The sequence below is a fragment of the Octopus sinensis genome, linkage group LG10, assembly GCF_006345805.1.
Source record: "Octopus sinensis linkage group LG10, ASM634580v1, whole genome shotgun sequence".
NCBI classification, from domain to species: domain Eukaryota; kingdom Metazoa; phylum Mollusca; class Cephalopoda; order Octopoda; family Octopodidae; genus Octopus; species Octopus sinensis.
In genome coordinates this window covers 34,203,786-34,212,764 of record NC_043006.1, presented here as the reverse complement: position 1 = coordinate 34,212,764, position 8,979 = coordinate 34,203,786, and the positions used below count along the sequence as shown (strand labels likewise).

Here is an 8,979-nt window from a genome sequence, read left to right as displayed (position 1 = left end):
TGTAGAAACCATGCCAGAACAAACACGGTGCCTGGGCAGCTACCCAGCTCCTGTCAAACCATCCAACCAATGCAAGCATGGAAAAACGGACGTTAAATGATGATGATGATGTAAGAATATTGCTTTTTTAAGCACAAACATCGTAGGTAAAAACACAAGCCTAAATATTTGATACTAAAATAAACCTTTCATCGGTAGCTGATGGATACGTGTTTATATTTGTGTAGCCACAGATTTTAAACTCATCTTAATGGGGGATACACATGTTTTTTGTTTTTATACACAAAAGCAGTTGAGCTTTAATATACAAGTATTTCACATATACAGATATATGTACGTTTACATAAATACATATAAATACATATATATTACTGGCAGAGATTCCTCCACATTGCCACATACAAACATGAATGCACACATGCAAATACGTGTGTTCAAACAGATGTTCACAAATATACATAAATAATTACATACACACACACGTGCATGCACAGAAATGCATGGACACATATGTAAGTATAGATACTACCGCATAAACATACACTTATATTTGTGTACAACACTTATTATCTGTTTATATGTGCGTACATACGGACAGATAGGCATATATTTCTACGGTTATGCACGTATGTGTGTGTGTGTGTGTGTGTGTATGTGTTTCTCCTCCAGTTTTTAAGACATGACGTTTGCTTTTCGATTCCAAATTCATCCTTGATTTTGAATGTTCTTAATTTTGGGTATGAAGAAGTTTGGTGGAACCAACACATGAAGTTGTCATTGCAAGGAAGCTGTGTCTGCCACCTTCTTTAACCACTTTTGTTTGTTGTGTGGTTAAATCATAGATTGAACAATGTGTGGAATGGACCAGATGACAATGCACAACAGCTACTACTGCTACTACTACAACCACTATTACTACTACCACTACTACTCCTACTACTACTATTACTACTAATCATTCAAATATAAACCATAACAAGAGAGCGTTAGTAAAGCATGTAGACATTTGGCCCTCTTCCAGTTGAGAAAAAAATAAGCTTACACACACGCACACACAGACGCACATACGAAGTCACTTGCTGACATATACACATTCTTTTAATCACCAAAAACACACACAGACACCTGTAAATATATACCTACACATACACACAAACGCATGCACTGAAAGGCACATAGACAGCGATAATTTCTCCAGTTTTTGTTTTCATAACCTTCAACGCATTTTTTTAAAAGATGTATGTGTGCGTATGCCTGTGTGTGTGTGCGTGTAATTGTCTGTACCTATTTACAAATATGTTTACATGTGTTTGTGTATATGAACTGAATTACACGTGTTACACATGTATGTGACCTGTGTCAGGTCAGTCTTTGTGCTACTGGTAACATGTAGCCCAGTACGACTTGTGGCATGGTCAAGCCTTCTACAACTAAACTACCAACCTTACTAAGCCTGTCCGGTAAGGAAGGAGGCTTTCGTCGGACAGCCTGCAGGATGACAAACAAAATCCATCGAAGGATGAATAAACTCGGTAGAGTCAACGACCATCCAACAGCTGAAAGTAAGAGGCTCTTAGCTTTTACTTAGACATCTTTCTCAGACAAGGCAATTCTGGAATAACACCTGCCTCATTATAAAGCTGGAGATTTTGTTTTTGCTTTCTCTTGGAATCCTTGGCAAGAATCTGCGCAAGTTGTTATTGACTTCAGCATTAAATGGTGTTGCTGACATCTTTAACATTTCTGACAAGAGAATCCGTCAGTGACAGTCACACATGCTGAGTCGAAAGTCTGTGAGTGTGTGTGTGTGTGTGTGTATGTATGTATGTATGTATGTATGTGTGTACGCACTTACGTATATATGTGCACATACGTATGTATACATCCATGCATGTACATATGTCTGTATGTATGTATGCATACACATACGTATGTAAGTATGTGTGTGTATGTACGTACGCACGAATGCGTGTACATACGTACGTATGCATGTATGCATGCATATACGTACGTACATACGTATGTATGTGCGTACGTATTTATGTATATGTACGTACTTGCGTACGTATCTATATATGTAGGTATGCATGTGTGTACGTATGCATGTATGTGTACGTATATACGCACGTATATATGTATGTATGTATGTGGAGGCGCAATGACCCAGTGGTTAGGGCAGCGGACTCGCGGTCATAGGATCGTGGTTTCGATTCCCAGACCGGGCGTTGTGAGTGTTTATTGAGCGAAAACACCTAAAGCTCCACGAGGCTCCGGCAGGGGATGGTGGTGATCCCTGCTGTACTCTTTCACCACAACTTTCTCTTACTTCCTGTTTCTGTTGTACCTGTATTTCAAAGGGCTGGCCTTGTCACTCTCTGTGTCACGCTAAGGGTACATGTGTCTGTGGAATGCTCAGCCACTTACACGTTAATTTCACGAGCAGGCTGTTCCGTTGATCCGGATCAACCGGAACCCTCATCGTCATAACCGACGGAGTGCTTCCATTATTATTCCATTATATGCGTACATATATATGTACGTATGTATGTACATGTATAAATGTGTGTGTGTGCTGCATATCTGTGTACATATCGATGTAATGGACAAGCATGGCTGACTGGTTAAGAAGTTTTCTTTGCAATCTGAATATCATTAGTTCAATTCCACCACAAAGCACTTCAGGTAAATATCTTTTACTCTACCTTTAGGTTGCCCCAAGCCTTGTACTTGAAAATGGACCGATGGAAACTGTGTGGAAACCCGTTGGAGTGCTTGTACCGGTAATTTAGTGGTGCACAGTTGTTACACTAATTGCGCCTTGGGATTATGTTAAGAGTCGATGATTTGTCTGTTAGCTCCAAGTAAAATCAATGAGCAGGAAACCCTGGTAATGGAACACCCGAACACTCGTTACCAGAACTGGCAGAGATCCATTCATTCACACACACAAGTACATTCCAGATGTGGGGCTTAAGAAGTTATCTACAGATTGTTTCAGTGTGTGTACGAACGAAGCCTACTTTCTAAACACCTCAGTTCTCAGAGAAGTGGCCATATTAAAATCAAATTTTTTTAAAGGTAGTTGGTTATTATTTGGCTGCTATTTCTAACAGCCCGATTAACCGCGTAAAGGTATTCGTTATCGCTAGTAAGATGAGACTTACCTCCCTTGAAGTTAAATTTGCGCAGTCAGCTATCAGAGTTATGTCCACTTGGTATAGGGTCGCTATTGATTAAAACAAACGTTTGTACACGCACATACATGCGTGTATGCATATATCTCTCTACCTTTCGTTCTCTTCCCCATCTGCCCTTCACACACACAAACACTCTCTCTCATTCAGAAGAGGTAAAAGAAACTCTGTAAGAGTGATGGGCTCCGCCTGTTTTAAAAGATGTTCAGGAGTGTTGCTAATTTACTATTTTTAATGCTAAATCTAAGATTTTTTTTCTAAGCATTTTGCAGGAAAATCTCGAATCTAGCATTTAGCAGGGAAAATAACAGTTTGAAAAATTTATTTAGCATTTTTCTCAGATCGTGACATTTTCACAATAGTTACCCTTTTTCTTCTCCATTTTTCCCCCAAGTACGTTACGCCTTAATTTATTGTTGAATTTTTTCTTTCGCTTTCATGATAATCCAAATAAAAGATTATCGAGTACTTTATCGTTACCCTTTCCGCTTTGACCGAATGCAGGGAACGGGAGAAATAACTCGCGTTGTCACCTGAGATCCCCTCATAAAAAATTCACTGGTTATAGGAACCGACAATGCCAGTATAACGATAGGATCCACAATAGAACCAGTTATTAGCAGAATTTTACGAAAATGGTTTGAATTCCAAACTCACTTCCAATCTACAAGGACAAAAGGAAAATGCTTTACAGCTCAAATGCTACACGAAATGTTCTGTGAATCCAGGAATGAATTATTGACTTTTATTTTTGCATCCAATCCTAAAACATGAGGTGAATGAGCAGTTTGAATCAAACACAGCCGAAAAAACAAAATTTCTTGAAGGTCATTCGAATTTAATCAAATCTATTTGTTCCATGTGTCTTCTAGTATACCCTCGGACCAACGAAAGCCTTGAGTGGATTTGGTAGACAGAAACTGAAAGAAGCCCATCGTGTGTGTATATGTATGTATGTATGTATGCATGTATGTGTGTGTGTGTATTTTTGCATCTGTGTTTGTCCCCCGCCACCACTTGACAACCGATGTTAGTGTGTTTATGGCCCGTAACTTAGCGGTTCGGCAAAGAAACTGATAGAATAAGTACTGGGGTCGATTCATTCGATTAGAAATTTTTCAAGGTGGTGTCCCAGCATGGCCGCAGTCTAACGGCTGACACGGGTACAGAAGAAAGGATAAATATGTATCGATATGAAAATCGAGTATATATGTCCATTAAAACTTCGTTGAACTAATTGAAAAACAGAAATCAATGTTATTGAATTAAGAACGAATAGGTTGCGGTGGTTGAAATGGTAGAGCATCGTACTAGATGCATTATTCTTGATGAGACTGGATTTGATATTCATTCTTCCAACAAAACAAAATCTAGTCGAGTTCAGAGATCGATGGGCCAAGAAATTCTTAGGTTTGAAGCGGGACTAGTTGGGTTATATTTCGAGGCGGATCTGGTGGGGTAGCCGACTTCTTCGATTCTGCATCCAATCCGATCGCATCCACACTTAAACATGGATCTGCATACACATCTTTTACTCAAACCAACGAGAATTATTTCTACATGTATAATCATAAATATGCTTGTCATTTACCGGGTAGCGTAACTAGGTTTGTAAGGGTTTCACTGAAGTCCTCCTTTGGATGTAGATTATCTAGAGCCATCCCTGTAGATTATACAGGATTGTATTATAAAATGTGAAGGCGCGTGGCTTAGTGGTTAGGGTGTTGCTCAAGGTGCCACGCAGTGGGACTGAACCCGGAACCACGTAGTTGATAAACAAGCTACTTACCACACAGCCACTTCATGTATGTGTGTGTGTGTGTTCAGATAGATTCTTAAATGGTAACTACACACTGAAGTGCTATTGTGTTGTTTTCGTGTTCTTCAACAATCTTCATTATGATGGGGACGGGCAGTGATAAGTCAACAGGTACCAACCTCAAGCAATAGGGGGTTGTCAGAAATTAAGTCTGTTGGAATTTGCTCCAAAGCTAATCGCAATATCTTATTCTCTGTCCCCGTGTATCCTCTCCTTCCACCGTCTCTTTCTTCCCACCAACACGTCAGAAGCGCAGAGCATAATAGCCATAGCATATACGCCAATGCATTCTATGTTTGGCGTGCAATGTTGCTCCGAGATTTCTTGCCTGGGGCCACAAGATAACCATTACTAAGGGGAAGCCTAGCAAAAATCTTGGTACTGTCGGATACTGGCAGGAAAGACTAATGCTTGCTTCTGAATACACTACAAGAGTTAGACAATGGTAACGAACAGCTAGAAATAGGAGGCCTAGAAGGTAGATGGGGGGAGAGAGCCCTTTATACTTATCTGGCCAACCATTTTGTACTACACAACACTATTACACACACACACATTAAGGTAGCAATTGAATTTAATCACCTAGCATCCAACTTATGTTGCCGAACAGTTTTAGACTGAAAAAAACCTTTCAAGTGTGGAGAGGTCAATTAACAATCGTCGGACACGACTGAATGGGAAAGTGTGTGTGTGTGTGAACCTTACTGTAAATATTTAAGAAAACGGACATTTATAGTAATGTTTTGGTAATTAATCCTTTAAGAAAGCTGATTTATTTTTTAAAATAGTTTGCGAGTTATATAATGAAATGGCTGTTCTTATTCGTAAAAAAAATATTAACGATTCCCAGAAATGTGTAAAAACGAAACATTTTTCATGAAAACCTTTATATAAATAATATAAATAAAAAATGAATGATTATGACGTAACAATTCTATGAATACAATCTGAAGATTTTGCTCACTTCAATTCTGTTGTCGTCGGAATTGCTGCAAATCGATCTCAGGTTGATATTTATGTGAATTATTGATCTACTTCTTTGATCTAAATAATAATCTTTGATTATTTTAACTTAATGAGCCTATCTTTGTATAATTATGTATTTGATTGATTACTTATTTACCAATTGGTTTTAACACGAATTTCTCTATTTTTCCCTGAATTTTAGTTTATTGACAACGTCACTTCGCCATTGCTTCTTTCTTTTCTTTTCTTCTTCCTTCATCTTTCTATTGTGTTTGTTTATTTTCGTTTGTTTATTTTCGTTAGATTTTTATATTCGCGCATTTAATTTAAAAAAAAAAAACAAAAACAAAAAAAAGAAAGAAATGACGTGTCCGCCGCCCTCGCCACCGAACGAACTGTATCCGTTATCGCGAATACAGTCGTTGCCGGAAGAGTCGTCTTCAAGAGAGAAACCCAATCAGAAAAAGCATATGTTCCGCAGTTTTTGCAGATTTATATGTTGTTCTGAAAGAAAAGCTAACGAAGCCAGAGGCTCCATATTTGCAAGTAGTATTATGTCTCGGAAAACTGACTTGTTAGACATATGTATGTGTCGGAAGTGCAGATTTATAAGGGGTAAAGCTGTGAGGTTCGCCTCCTTATTGGAGACTATCTGGGAGATTCCTGACGGCGATCCGGAAGACGAACTGGAGTGTTCAAGCAATGGGGTGACGGAGGTTAGAGTGAAAGAAGAAGAAGAAGAAGAAGAAGAGGAAGAAGAAGAAGTAGAGGAGGTGGTGATAGAAATGGAAAACAGGTGGAGGAGGAGGAGGATCAGAAGCAAGACGTGGAATAGGTCGGTATTTGACGATAGGAATAGAACAATTGGAAATAAAATGAAGGCAAAGAATGAATAGAAGGAAGGAGAGTGTGACAAAGGCGAAATGTAGAAGGAACCTGAGCGAGTAATGCAGGAGCTGAAGGAAGAGAAAGAGCTGGTGGTAGAAATGCTGAAGAGGAAAGAGAAGCAGAAGAAGAGAGACAAGATGGAGGTTGAGGAAACGAAGGTAGAGGGGTTGGTAAGGTTGATGGAAGGTCTAGAACCGGTGAAGGAGTTCAAATACTTGGAGAGCAACAAGATGTGGCAGATTCACTACTGAAAACAATAAAAAAAATTAAATAATATACATTTATGGATTTGTGTTGCAAGATTCCTGTTGTGAAACCGTGTGTTTAAATAAATATTGTTATATTTTGGGACGGTCATTCTTTTTCTTTCTTTTTTTTTTTGCCAATTAACAATGGACGTAAGATAAAATAAACGAATGAAGAACGAATATATTGAGCATGCGTTTATTTGGCAAAAAAAAAAACCGACTGTCCCGAAATATAACAACAAAATAATATAAATATAATAAAAGTATTAAAAAACTCTAAACCAGTCAAGTTTTGATGATGTCAAAATGGTTTGTTAAACCTTTAGTTTAACATACATTTAGTTTTGTACACTCACAAGTTAAAATATATCGTTATATTTCTGTAGGTTTTAAAAGTTACACGTCTAATGAATGCACAACACTTATAAACAATTAACAGAATTTTATTCTTCGCACAAAATATTTTCCGATATTTACAGCCTGAAAAGACAATGCTGTAGTTATTACAAAATATTGGGTTAAAAGTAGGCTCTGTAAATAAGATGTCATGAGCGAAAAAAATACCATGCTAGGTTTATGATTGGAAACTGTAGCTGATGTCTTTTCTCTTTATTTCTTATTTTTGTCTTCATGTTCTGAATCATCTCAGAATCCAACTAGTCAATCATTTGCAAATTGTTGCCATCTTAGCAATATGAACACAGAATGATGCATCGTTATTCACATGAATTCTGAAATCACACACTTGACTGTGACTGGAGACTTTCAGTACTTCCTAGCTTTATGTATTCCAATTGCAATCTGTGGGTTAACTGTGGAGTGCCAGAGATTTCTCACCATTGAACTGCATGTGGTTTCCTTCAGCCCACTTGTATATTGTGATCAGGTCTTTTTGTAGTTTTGCATTATCATCAGAATTCTTAACTACCACTGATGCTTTTCCATAGTCAGTGCAGCTTGTAAGAGTTATTGCTGACTGTATGAATAAGGAGATGGCGGTGAGCTGGCAGAAACGTTAGCACACCGGGTGAAATGCTTAGTGGTATTTCATCTGCCATTACGTTGTGAGTTCAAATTCCGCCGAGGTCGACTTTGCCTTTCATCCTTTCGGGGTCGATTAATTAAGTACCAGTTACACACTGGGTTCGATATAATCGACTTAATACCTATGTCTGTCCTTGTTTGTCCTTTCTGTGTTTAGCCCCTTGTGGGTAATAAAGAAATATGTATGAATAGGGAGATGTTTGAGTGAGCCACCATGAACAGTAGTAACCCCAACATTGTTCTCTGAGGATTCCCACAATAACTGATGTTTCCAGGAGAGAAGACCATTGGCTACAATCAAACTACCTGACTCCTGCTAGATTTCCAGACAAGCTGACGGCATGCAGTTTGTGATATATCATATCATTCCATGGTCAACTTTACTGAAGGCCTTCTCTAAGTTAAAATACATCATATCGACATTTAAATGATAGTGTTGCTGTTTCAGTACCCAGTTGTAATGCTGAAGTAGGTGCGTGAGGCGGCTCCTTCCAGGACAGAAGCCATGCTGTCCATCAATGATTGAGCAATAGAAAGCTGATCACATTCTTCTGCTTTCTCCTTCGCAGATATGGCATAATATACCTTCTTGTAACATTTTGAGAAGTTAGTCACATTTGAAAAAAGGGCTGCAAAATATCGTCACTTGTTTAATTACAAGTTTTCTTGCATGTCTCTAAAAGAATTACAGCAAAACCATCAGAACCTGTTGCTAAGTTCAAATTCATCTTATTAATGGTTGGTATTACATCTTTGATGGCGGAGTTCTTTTTCAATCCCTCCTATAATTATGATTAAAGTGTACTCCTCCAAAGGTTTT

The 8,979-nt window shown here is 38.3% G+C and overlaps 1 protein-coding gene across 2 annotated transcripts in view; it reads left to right on the top strand.

Annotated features, from left to right (window-relative positions):
• Window positions 1–636: 636 nt before the first annotated feature.
• LOC115216595 (5'-AMP-activated protein kinase subunit gamma-1) overlaps window positions 637–8,979 on the top strand; it is a 764,404-nt gene continuing 756,061 nt past the window's right edge. For both annotated transcript variants that reach the window (XM_036506548.1, XM_036506547.1), the window contains exon 1: window positions 637–654. The gene's annotated coding sequence lies outside the window, so the exon portion shown is untranslated. The remainder of the gene's footprint in view (window positions 655–8,979) is intronic.